Raw genomic sequence first — 13,352 nt, 5'->3', positions numbered from 1 at the left:
AAAGTTCCTGCATTTACTTATGTACTAAACAGACCTACCCAATGAACGCCCACATTTCCTTCTGTCTTAGAATATTTGATGAGGGCACCGACCTGACTAGAGTGAAAGTTACATGTCACAAAGCAGAGGAACTAAGATCAGATGAGTAGGTGGTACCTGATTATGAAAAGCTCTAAAAATACAGACATTATGCAATTGCAAAAAAAGTGGGGGGGGAGCCATTAGAGTAGAAAAGAAGCCTTTACCAGTTTGATTGGAAAGGTGACAAAATGTAAAAGGTGCCTTCCTGATTCACTAGGAATCCACTGTTATTTTTATTCCAAGGACTAGAAATGATTCTAATCATCTCACTATTTTCCCTGAGGATAACGTGTCATTCCCCACTTAAACCTTTCAATGATTCTCTATCAACTTCAGAATCAAATGCAAACTTTCCAGCATTACATAATAGACTCTTCCGGATCTAGTCCCCACCTCATTGGCACCGGCCTTGTCAAATTCTGCAGTTCCTCCAGTAAATTCTCCCCAGGATAAGCCTTACCTGGATTCTCTGTCTGAATAACTACCGTTTGCCATTTGAGGCATAGTATAGGTATCACCTCTTTTGGGAAGCCTTCTCTAACACTCTTACTCACTCTACTCCTACCTACATCTGAGTTCCTCCTCTCTGCTCCCATGGCTCCATGTTCTAACTGCTGTCATAGAATTTATCATGTTGTGCTACAACTGTTTTCCCAGTACTCTGGAAGCCACTCAAGTGGGAGGAAACTGTGCCTTTCTTTCTGTGTCTCCCAGTGCCGGACATAAAATCAGTACATATTTGCAGGAGGATGTGAAAGAATGGGAAAGACAACAGACAAGAATATCCCAAGGACTACTTGACGATGTCTCTAAATCAAGGAGGACTCTAATGCAGAAAGAAGCCTCTATATTTGTTCTGCTTGACAATAACTGATGAGATGAGAAAGTAGGGAGCTAAGGTCTCACAGTTAAAAAGAATTTGACAGAACCACTATTTGGTTTTCACTTGTGCGCATGCTTAGGAAATGTGCTCGCATTTCAAGTTTACCAATATAGAAAGTCTGTACCCAAGAGTGGCAGCTGTCATTAGTTTATGTGTCTTGACAAAACACTAACAGATAAAGCAGCAAAAAACCCAATCATAAATTCTAGCAAGATACTCAAAGAGATAGGATAACAAAACTCAGCACCGACACTGCCTCCCATTCTGGAAAATGCTAAGGGACTACTGCCCACCTCTTTATGACAATGTAGCTTGGACTGCCACGGAAAACACATGGAGATTTTGAAACAGCACCTGAGAGCCTTTATTCTCTGTACCCAGAGTCAAAAAGCAAGAATGAATTCCTAACAATGAAGCCTTCTGCCACCAACTACCCTGAAAGAAGATATATTACAACAGAAACGCCAAATGGCTTTTGGAGAAAGAGATTATATAAAAGGCACAAAGACAGAAGAACTGGGAGAAATACTATAAAAAGATTCAATGAAACAGAACCTTCAAGAAGTCTAACACAATTAGCTGGAAACAATAGGAGTGTATGAGGAAAGTATTCTATGCAGCCCAGAAGACAGAAGCAGTGCGTTCAGAACCATGGATAGTGACACATGAGCCCAAGAGATGCTGACCCATAGGCAAGTTCCATGAAGATTCTCTGGAGCTAAGAAGGCAAATTCACACTGGCATTTTGCAGTTCAACTTCCTATAATGTGAAATCCATTCATCTATATAAAGTACACATGGACCAGAATTGTATGACTTCCTGATGGCCGAGCAACTTCCAAAGAAAGAGATCTGCCTGTCATAGGCAATTATGAACTATTTCTTGCCCTGGCCTGCTAAGCAGCTCTGCTTAGCAGAGCCTAATGAAGGCTCTAATCACATGGCTCTTCAAGGTGGTCCAAAAAGCCCCTCTGCAATCAGCAGAAGAGGTGGGGAAAGTGATAGCAAAAATATGCCAGGCTGGCAGGTAACTGGTAACAGAATCATTTTCAACCTGGTAGGAAAGCAAATAAGACCTGGGTTCAAACTAACAATAATACAGACAGAAATGCTAGGACTCAAATTGATTTTTTTCTGAACAGGTTTCTTTACTCTTTGTTAACATCAACATAGAGTTATGCAACAAAGAAGGCTCCCCTTCTTTTCTTGGGGCTCTCTTTCAGGGTGATGGTACTCAGCCCCAGGACTTAAACCTATGACTTTACATTACCTTTAGTAAATATGCAGAGACCTAAGTAACCACTAGATGTCCCTTATGCCATGCAAAACTAACCTCAAATGAATTTCACTACCAGTTACACAAATCACATTTAAAGACAGCTTTTCTAAGTCTTGGATCTTAGGTGTCAATTATAATTCCTATTATGACTCACTCCTCATTTATATTGTGTCCATTTTTATACTATTTCTGTGGTATTTTATCATAAGATATCAAATTATAGGAAGGGAATAGGAAACTATTATGAATTAAAATTCTTTTAGAGGTAGAAATGATGGAGAAATAGGCAGAGAGGAACACTGGAAGAAAGGGATATAGAATGCCTAAGAGGTCCAAAATTCATTACCGCTTTCAGGAATCAAATAACGTTTAATATAAATGGAGAAACCCACAAGCTCAGCTTAAATTCAAATTTTCCATACACTGAGATCTTGCAGTCTTACATTCAATGAAACAAGGAATGATACATACTTTTAATTACATGTCCAGTTTGATCAATTAAGAACAGCTGCCTAGGGCATGCAGTACTAAAACTATTGTGCTGTGACCAATGAGCAATGTTTGCAATGGGTGTGACAAAGGGGAATGGTGGCCCCCATGATATGCATTTTCAGAACCTGAGTTAACCCACTAGCTCCAAGCCTCCCAGACTTGGGATGACTTTGAGCAGTCGTGACAGTAGTACAAGCAGCAACAGTCAACCGTAATGGAGGGCTTCCTGTGGGCTAGGTACTATTCTTAGTATTTTACATATAAATATTTAATCCCTTACATGACAAATATCCAAACCAAGACATGACATTACTTTTGAGAGTAGAATAGGGCACTATTCATAATTTACCTGAACAACAGATATAACCCAGAACTTTCCAAGGACACCTGGAGCTGCAGATGGCCACCCTATTTTATCCTCACAACCACATACGGCACGAGAGATAGCATCAACTATGCTTAAGAGAGTATGTGCTGAAGCCAAGCTATCTGGGGTTCAAATCCTTGCTTTGTTCTTTTTGTGTTGCCTGGACACATTACTCCACCGTTCCATACCTCAACGCCCTCATCTTTGGAGTGGGGTAATAATAGTGCACTTACCTCATCGAATGGCTGTGAAAATTAGAAGATTAGGTATATGGAACATGTTTAGAATAGTTCCTAGCACACTATAAGAGCAGGTTCCTATTATCCTCATTTTACAGAGGAGGAAACTATGGATCAGAGATTTTAATATCTGTCTAAGGTCACACAGCTATTACGTAATGGAGCCAGAATGAAATGCAGGTAAGTCTGGCTTGAGAGCCTGTGCATTCAATTACTCCTTGACTCCTAGCCTCTATACAACAGAAGAGAAATCAATATTTCTTTAAGATTGCCCCTTTAATCCAACTACCCCAGCTATCTGAATTATAAAAGAATCACTAGAGAAGTTTGTCTCTCCTGCCTGTGGCTTAGGCTAGCGGGTCACAATCAAGTAGGCACACTGAATGAAGCATGTTCAGGAACACTCATCAAATCTCCTGGGGTCTGTGCCCTCCTGACACTATAGGAGAGAGATGTAAAGTAGGTATAGAGGAGCCAGGAAGAGTCTTCATCCCAAGCTCTACTACAAAGTTCTTCCCTATTTCAAGAGTAGACGAAGTCCCAGCTCTGATTTTGCATGGGACAACTTACTCCAGAGCTGCTCCTCTCTCTTGATACCTCAGTCCCCCTCCTGGTGACCACCTAGATCCTTTGTGATCTTCCTGATGAAACAGTTGGCAAGAGCTACTGCTGGACACAGAAGAGTGAGTGCCAGGCGAGATGAGCACACCTGTTCCCCCAGAAGTAAGCCACAATCCATCCAAAACAGAGCCAGATAATAGGAATTGGCTGCCACTGCTGACTTGCCTGGAACTCCAACCAGTTTTTCTAGTTACTTAATTAGCTCCTCAATAAGTATTGTTTATTTTCATACTGAGCGCTGGGAATGTTATCATACCCGCCTGTCCAGTGACATTAGACTGACCTAAATCAGCCCCTTCCAGATAACAGCTCTTGGCTTCTTTTAAATGGGCCCTAAGTTTGCAGGCTATTTACTCATGAGGTGTGTCTGCAAGCAAACCGAGTTCCTAGAACACTGAGCACTTTGAGTCTGCAAAGGGGATAATCATCTGTCTCTGTAGTAGGCTGACTCATGTTCCCCCAAAGATATCATGTACTAATCCCTGGAAACTGTAGTTGCCTTACTGGAAAAGGGTCTTTTCAAATGTGATTAAATTAAGGCTCCTGAAGTGACAGAATCCTCTATTTTCCAAGTGGGCCTAAATGCAGTCACCTGTATCTTTATAAGGAGGAGGCAAACAGAGATCAGAGAGAGAAGGCGGCAATAGGAGGGTAGAGGCAGAGACTGGAAGGGACGCAGCCACAAGTCAAGGGATGTTGGCAGCTACCAGAAACTGAAAGAGGCAAAGAACAGATTCTCCCCTAGAGCCTCCAGAGGGAGCACAGCACTGCCTACACCTTGATTTCAGCCCAGTGAAATGGATTTTGGACTTCTGACCTTCAGAAGTGTGACAGAATAAATTTCTTCTGTTTTATGCCACTAGGTCTATTGTCATTGTTACAGCAGCTGTAGGAAATTAATTCGCTCCCTTTCTGCTCGTTCCCTAGCTCCTGTTAGATTCTGACTTGCACTAATTCCCCAGGGCGAGGCCCGCCTACTTTCAGGTTTGCCATAAGTGGACTTCTCTGTTTAGAGAGAAAAAACCAAGGACGAATGGAAAATTCTCTAGGCCCATCAGTGCTAGTAATTCACTTCTAGTTCTGAGCTGTCACTCCGTCTCTGAAATTGAAATTACGAGCTAAACTTAGCTATCAGATTTTTGATTCCGCAGTTTTATCAAGTATATGCTTATATAATAAAGAGAAGCTGCCTGACTTTCACAACTCACTATAATTGGAGTTCAAATCAAAGCAAAAATTAAACACAAGAATTAAACAAAGCATGAATTATGCATAATTCACTGTGCTAGAAGCTGTCTAATTTTTACAACACAATCTCTTCCCTGAAGACATTTTCTGTGGAAAGACAAACATGTTTGTAGACATACCTATTGTTATTCATTCGCCAAGCATTTATTGAGCAACTACTCTGTACAAAGGACCACGCTGGGAAATGTGAGGGATACAAGGAAGAAAGGGACACACTAGTTTTCCCCTCAAAGAACTTAACTCTATTAAAGGAAACAGACATGTACTCATATATTCAGTTATTCATGCACTCATGATCTATTCAGTGCCATGCTCTTGGAAATACAAAAATGAAAAAGATATGGCAATGAAGTCCTCTGTTAGGAGGGGAGACAGTCAGAAAAGTTAACAATCTTCTTGAGAAAGATTTTTTAAAAGGTATTCTGAATTACCATGAATGCAGGGATGGGCTCCTAATTCAAGCTATGGGTAAGGAAGGGGAAGGGGCACTCAGAAAATGGCTTCCACAGGACAGAGTCCTAAGGTGAGACTAGAAAAATGATTGGCATTGGCCAGGAGAAAGAGGAAAGTAAGAGAAATAACATGGGCAAAGAGAGACAAGGTGAGAAATCTTGACATATTCATAGGATGGAGAGTGATCTGCAGAGCTGAACTGTATCTAGTGGGAGTGGTGGTAGAGAAGGACACTGGATGAGAGACCCTAGAAGACCTCCTACATCCAACGGAGCAGTTTTAACTTGATCCTAATGGTGCCAGGGAACCACTCAGGCAGGAGAGTGACAAGGTCTGGTTGGCACTGTATAAAAATTAATCTGGTGGTCACAAAGGAAATAAATTAAAAGGAAGCAAGGAAGCGAGAGAAGAAATAGAAAAACAACTTGAAAATCTACAGCAACATGACATACATAAGGCCAAAAGTACAAATTTCAAGGAAAAGAATTCTTTTTGGCTTAGGGATGATATGTGTGTCAGAAAAGAAAAATGCATCAAGAAAATGAAAAATAGATGATTAGGCTGATAAAATAGGCTCACGCCAAATCACGGTTTTAAATATGAAACTGAGCACCAAAGATCCAAAGCAGGTATCTGAGCAGAAGAAAAACATAAGCAGAAGCTAGTTTTATGAAGGACAATATGGTGACTGAATAGGGTATTTGCCAAAAAATCCACTCATGCGCAAATAATGCCCATGTCTAGAACAGTGATGGTAAAAATGGAAAAGGGGTGGCAGTGGGAAGATTCTAGAAAAATCTCAGAGAAAAAAGCTGACAGGGCTTGATGACATGCTGAAGGCTCTGGGAAGCCTGTACCTGTACTGGCCAGGTCTGCGGAGGTACCCAGGGCTCCACCTAGTAGCGGTAAGGAAAGACAGCTGGACTTGCTACCTCTGAAACCTATGATGAAGGATCGATATTAAGTGCCCAAGGACTGTGATAAATGCTTCATACTTAGAACCTATGAGGCAGCATCGTCACCTCCTTTTATAGACGAGGACACAAAGACTTGGAGAAATCAAGAGAAGTCATAAAGCTTTCAAGTGGCAGAGCTAGGATTTGTACTCAAGTCCTCTGACTCCCAAATGTAGTCTCACAAGCATTAGGCTGTATGATTGGCTCATATATTCCAATTTGCTTTCGACAATAATGTTTTAGAAACAACCTTTATTTAACCACGATGCTATTATGATTTCTCAGGAGATCATCCCCATCTAGGGAATCCTATGATCACAAACAAAACCTCAACAAAGACTCGCCTACTGTTGCATATTTGAATCAGTAGTCGCTCCTCTTACTTTCTTTAGAATCCATATCAACAGCAGATAGAATGCATATCAACAGCTGACAAGCTTGGTACCGTCTAATCTGGCCACACTGGAGTAATCAAGGGGACAAGACAAAAGGGAAAGAGCTTGGGGGAACACATGGTAATTGGGGGACCTTTCTACTACCAAAAGTCTACTAGATGTCCTGAGAGAAAGCCAAGACTTTGCAAAAACACAGCTACTCTTACCTCCGGCTCCTTGATCTTTCCAGTTTATTTTTGGACTGGCATGGAAGTAAGCACTATCAGATGTTTCATTTAATGCTTCCTAAAGATGAATCATTGAACACTGTATCAAAAACCAATGGTGTACTATACCTTGGCTAACTGAATTTAAATTAAAGGAAAAAAAGATAACAGAGCAGAAGCAAAAAAATAAAAATTTAAAAAATAGAAAAAAAAATTTTAAATGCTTCCTAAGGAGATGTTTACACTAAGAAATTATAGAAAAGTGTTTCTACCTCTAAACAAAGCGAATAGTACCAAATCAGATTTATTTTTCCAGAATTTTCCAAGGACTTTTTCTAGAACTTTCATAGCACTGACCCTACATGGTCACTATGCTCCTCATTTCTAATAGGCCATTTACTGGCTATGCCTTCTATATATACCACAATCGGAGAATTGAGGAGAGTCGTGAATAATGGTATCCTCCTTCCTAGCCTCCTTACAGACTTCCCTGCATCTGAAAGATGGTTAGGATCTACCTAGGGCTCCCTTACTCTTATTCAAAGTGTGAATACACAGAACAGGGTAAAAATCCAGAGAGACTAGAGTGTCCCTAGATCTAGGGCAAAGAAAAAGCAAGGCATCAACTTGAATTCTATCAGCAACTTTAAATCCATCGCTTAACACCTAATAATGAGCAGAGAAAGTTTAAAGTAGCGGTGGAATAAACTGAGACACTTAGCTTTTATCTCTTTGGCTACTAATCACTGGATTCCATTTGACTGTGGGGCTAGAGAATACAGTTCCAAGAAAAATCAATAAAAGGAATTTTATTTAACCACAGATGAAAAGGGAGAGACGCTTTACTACCTTGTCTTGCAGCATTCAAAATACCGTGTTTTAACTCAGTTGTGTTCTAAGATAAAACAGATTTAACTCATGAGTAAATAATTCTGAAATAAGATTACTAATGTCCTATTAATTAAGTTTAAATTAGGCCTCAGTCCTCAGAATAATCAGTATCTGTGGAATAGCTTTTTTTTTTTTTTAAGCACTCCCTTTGCAAAATTCCCTTTTCCAGGGTTTCCTGATTGTACACTTTCCAGGGAACTCTTCGATGACTCACTTTCTGCCTCTGTCATCAGCATCGTTTCCAAATTCCTTAAAAAGAGGCTTTTCCCCAGCATCTGAGAAAGGCTTTCTTTCCCATTTTCACTACTCTACCTCAGTTGGAAATTTCACCACACATCTTTTATCTCTAAACCTCAACACTTTCCAAAGCCCTAGGCCCCAAATCTGAATTGTCTGCTAGAAGAATTCACCCATCTAAAATTAAAATTCTCTGCAGAACCTTAAAATCAACCTGCATAAAAGCAAACTCATCAATTCCTCCTGACTTCCTCATTTCTGTTAATGGTCACCCAAGTTCAAATGTTTGTAGAAATATCTGATCCTTCCCTCCTCGTTGCCCCTTGTATCAATTTGTTACCAAGTTCATCGGACTCTGTAGCCAACACGTCCTCACATTCTTTGTCTCCGCTCCATTCCTACTGCCACTGGTTCTACTTAGGCCTCCATTTTACTTAATCGTCCAGTAAACAACCACGGAGAACGTACTAAATGTTCGGCTCTGTAACGAATGACATGGTCCCCTTCAGGGGACGTTTAGGGTCTCACCTTTCAGCACAGGTGTTACACATGTAAACATACATATGCACAGTGATGTTAGAAGAGGAATATGTAGTAGATTCAATGCTCAGTGGCCAACTCTGCCCTGGGGAGAGGGAGTCCGGATTACATCTCAAGAGGGCAAGTACCATACAGTTTCCTAACTGGTCCTAATTTCAACTCCAGTGTCTCCCTCCTTCAATCTATTCTTCACACTGCTGTCCTACACTTGGTCCGTGGTCCCTGACATGATAAGAAAAGAAGAAACAACTCAACTATCACAGTGGCAATGGGAAGCCAGAGATGAGTCAAATCAACTTGCCTCAGGGACAAATAGGCCTTGGAGGAATGTTTAAAGAAAGAAGGGGAACAATAATGAATTTTAGGTCTCTGGCTTGGGAAACTAGGTAGATGTCAAGTCACTGATAGAAGGAATTAAGTAGGAGGAGTGAGAAATCCTGATAAGGAGAGAGAGAGGAAGGGGGAGAGAGAGGGATAGAGACAACTGAATCAAGAAATCAACAGACCAAATTACACTCCAGAGAAGGGGGGTCGTAAGACTACAGTATTCCTAGCTTAAAGGAGGAGACAGTCCACTTTTATTCTATTTGATCTTAAAATATGTAGCCATCCCTTTACCCTGCAGCTACAATCGGACTATTCATCCACACAGCTTCTTAAAGCTAACTAACTTGACTAGAGAAGAAACTTCTGCCAAATTATTCCAGTGACACCATATCTCTTGTATTCCCTCTGGGCACTTCTTCTCCCTTCTGATTCTGTTATCTTTCCTAGGAAAATGAACTGAAAGAACTCAGGGCAGGAAGCTGGTCCATCTTTGAAGTGTGCGCCAAGGACTCAACACATAATCCAAGTACTGTCGATATGTCCTGTTATATATCCTAAAACGCATGCCCATCAGGAATTCTAACCAAATTATTAAAATGCCAAAATAACGCATCTAATAGACCTGATGGTGATGCTGATTGTTTTAAAATGGTGATGGTGATAATGACAGAAGAGGAGGAGGAGGAAGAGACAGTGATGAGAACGGCAGTAACAGTATCTTTAAGTCTGTTTCAGAGAAATTTCAAAATGATGAGAGGAAACAATAGCAAAGAGAATATAGAAGTGAAGAGCATCAATCCCACTTTTTTGAGGTAAAAAAAAAAAAAGGCAACCTTTACCGTAAGTGTCCCACAGTTCTTAGGCGATATATTTAATCAACTACAGTAGAGTCCACTGCAAATTTGGTCTGAAAGTACACAATGTGTACTACATATTTATGAGAACATGGAACTTGAAGAAAAACTTCTTGAAAAGGTATTGAAGCTCTCCTCCTTTGATTTCTAGGACATGTAATCTACTCAACCTATTTTCTCCCATTTCTTAACTAGCTACTCTTTCTTCTCCTGATGTTATTAATGCATGTGTTCCCTAAGGCTCAACCTTGATGTCTCCACGCTCCTCTCCACACTTTCCCTATCAGAGTTCATCTACCCCTCTCACCCCAATTCTTCTCTATGCAGGGGGCTACTAAATATTTATACCAACTCTGATTCTCCTCTATGTTCAGACTCTTATCTCCAACTCATATCGAGTCTTTTCCATTCTTTGGTCTTACTTTTGGACCAAAGTATTTCAAAATCTTGCCTACCCCACTACTGACCCCATTTTACTGCTCTGATTAGAGAAAAACTCTTCCAAACGTTTTCTATACCAACTCTCATCAATTTTTACACTTAACCATTCCTTCCTCAATCCACTTCAAATTAGTCTTCCATCCATGCCATACCACAGAAGTGGTCCATAGCCTGCCAGAACCAATGACTCTTTCTCAATTCCTTTGACCTCTTGGCACTCTCTTCTTCTTGCAGGATTTACTTAAAAATCTTTTAAGATTCATACTTTCTTGCACCCCCATCAACCATTCTAATCTGTTTTCTCTGTCAGTTTCTCCTCTGTAGGACCTCTCCTTGTTGACAGCCCAAGAGCTCTCTCGTTGACCCTCTCTCTCTCTTCCAGCTACATTCTGTGAGTCTCACATACCTTAAATAACATATATACTTTGTTTACACTCAAATTTATATCTCTAGCCATAGATATCCTCTGATCATCAGACTCATATTTCCAACTGCCTTCTTGACATCTCCGCGTAACAGGCTTTTAAACTAAACATGGCTAAAACAGAAATATTGATTTCACCTTCCCAAGCACACTTCCCTCAAGCACACCCACTTAGATGACGCTACTAACAGTTATCTAAACCTAGAATATCTCATGGTGTCATTAGTGCTGCTGTCTGAGTAGTTCTGCTCCTTGACACCACCCCCTCCCCCAGCACAAGAGAGGGCTGCATCTCTTGGCCACCTTGTGATAGGTGCACTTTCGTCCGAATAGTTTTGAGCAGAATTGATATGTGTCATTTCCATGCCAAACACCGAATAGTGCCCAGTCTGAAACCCTCTAATTTTCTATTTTCCCTTTTCAATGTTCTAGTTAGTGGTTACCCTGTCATTCTGTGTCCCAGAGTAAGGAAGATTATAAAAATATTATAGTATACACAAAGGATATGATGTGTTAGTAAGAAATAAACTTCTTTTGTTTTTAGCCTGTGATATGTTGGAGGAGTTTGTCGCCATAACACAACCTAGCTTATCTTGACTAATAAAGATATCCTCAATTATTCACCTCTCACACCCAACATCCAATTCATCAATAAACCCTATTCACCCTACCTCCATCCACATCAATCCACTTCTTACCACCTCCATTACCAGTACTGTAATTCACAGTGCTATATTCCCTCACCTAGAAGGCAGCAACAGCCAGCTACCCTAATTCTGTCTCTACTAGTACGCACTACGGGCCATCCACCATAGACCAGTCCGAGGGATTTTTCTCATTTCAGATCAGTCTGAAATTCCCTTGCTAAAAATTATCCAATGGCTTTTCACTGTAATCAGAATAAAATCCAAACTCCTTCCCATGGCTTAAAGGCTCTATTCAGCTTGGTCTTGCTTAATTCATTCTTCCTTTTATATCCCTTTGGCAAGTACCTACTTCTCATGTATTTGCATTTGTTGGCCCTCTGACTTCTTGCCAAGCTAGCCTCAGCTCCCTACAACTCAACTGTCTAAGCACTCCATTACCTTCCACTCCCTTATCATGCTTTGCTCCCCCTCCTCATAGCGTCTGTGGCACCATATATACATTAGATTTATGTTCTTTCTCTCTTTTCCACCTACCAGAATGTGAGCTCTAGGAAGGCAGGGCCTTTGGTTGTTGATGGTGTTCACTTGTGCACAACTACCCTCAGCAGAAGTAATGTCCAGTAAGCTAGTAGTGAAACAGGGGAATTTGGTAAGCCTTCATCACATTTCTAATTCCCCAAGCACCAAGGATTCTGCTGAACCTTCAGATTTTTAAGTCTTTGGAGTCTTTGATTTTAATTCTATAGGTCAAATGAATTTATACTTACATGTACACAACAAGCACACAAGCTTACACAAACAAAAGCGCGCGCGTGCACACACACACACACACACGCATTTTTAATCTAATAGCTAGCCAGGTGTTGCCAATCAGATTTCTCAACATGAGGGAAACTCTTTGTGGCCACCCAGTCCTCTCTTACTACCTCTCCCCAACTCCTTTCTTTTTCAATGTGCTCCACTATCACCACAGATGACTAAGGGTCATTTTTACTTGTGGGTGAGATGTCATCTTGGTTGAACCCAAGAGATCCTGGCAAGTCCCAAGTTTTTTGTCCCAATTAAGAACTGTAAAGTCATTCCAGGGAGATAGTTCATTAGGAAACAATAGCTTCTGCTTGTGTCAAGGGAATATATTCATCATCGATTTATCCATCCACTCATTAAGCAAATAGATGTGGAAGCCATGTAAGAGAAGAAAAATGAATTATTTATTCAATGAACACTGAGTGACTACGATATGCCACGTACTGTCCCCAAATGGATAAAACAAAGTCTTACCCTCATGGACCCTAAAATCTAAGCGGGTGAGGTGAATAGATAAGTGAACCTACAGTATGTCAGCTGATGCTAAGCAAGCTAAAAGGGAGTGGGAATGCTAGGATGGGGTGGAAGTTTGTCACCATATATACAGGATAACCAGAGAAGGCCTGTAAAACACAGTGACATTTCAGCAGGGACTTGAACGAGCCACATAGACATCTGGAGAAGGAGAATTCCAGGAAGCAGACAAGCACACCATTCCTGAGCAGTCACGTGAATGACATGTTCAAACATCAGGGAGGCTGGTGTGGCTGAATCAGGGGTAGATGAGGGCAGACGGTAGCAGGGGCAAGATCCTACAAGGTCTTATAGGCTTGCTAAGAACTTGAGCTCTGCTTCTGAGCCAGAAGGAAAGCCACTAGAGGGTTTTAAACAGAGGAGTGTGTTTATGTTCCTCTTATGTTTTAAGATGCCCGTTCTGCTTGCTAGGGAGCTATACGCTTGGGGA

The 13,352-nt window shown here is 40.9% G+C and overlaps 1 protein-coding gene across 2 annotated transcripts in view; it reads right to left on the bottom strand.

Annotated features, from left to right (window-relative positions):
* The window catches only part of NRXN3 (neurexin 3), a 1,516,445-nt gene that overhangs the window by 1,024,266 nt on the left and 478,827 nt on the right, over positions 1-13,352 (bottom strand). The gene's annotated exons all lie outside the window — the stretch shown is intronic.

Source organism: Ursus americanus, chromosome 26 (genome assembly GCF_024610735.1).
Source record: "Ursus americanus isolate L20-20 chromosome 26, mUrsAme1.1.p, whole genome shotgun sequence".
NCBI classification, from domain to species: Eukaryota; Metazoa; Chordata; class Mammalia; order Carnivora; family Ursidae; genus Ursus; species Ursus americanus.
Note: the sequence above shows the minus strand (reverse complement) of the source record. Positions and strands in the feature narration are given on the sequence as shown.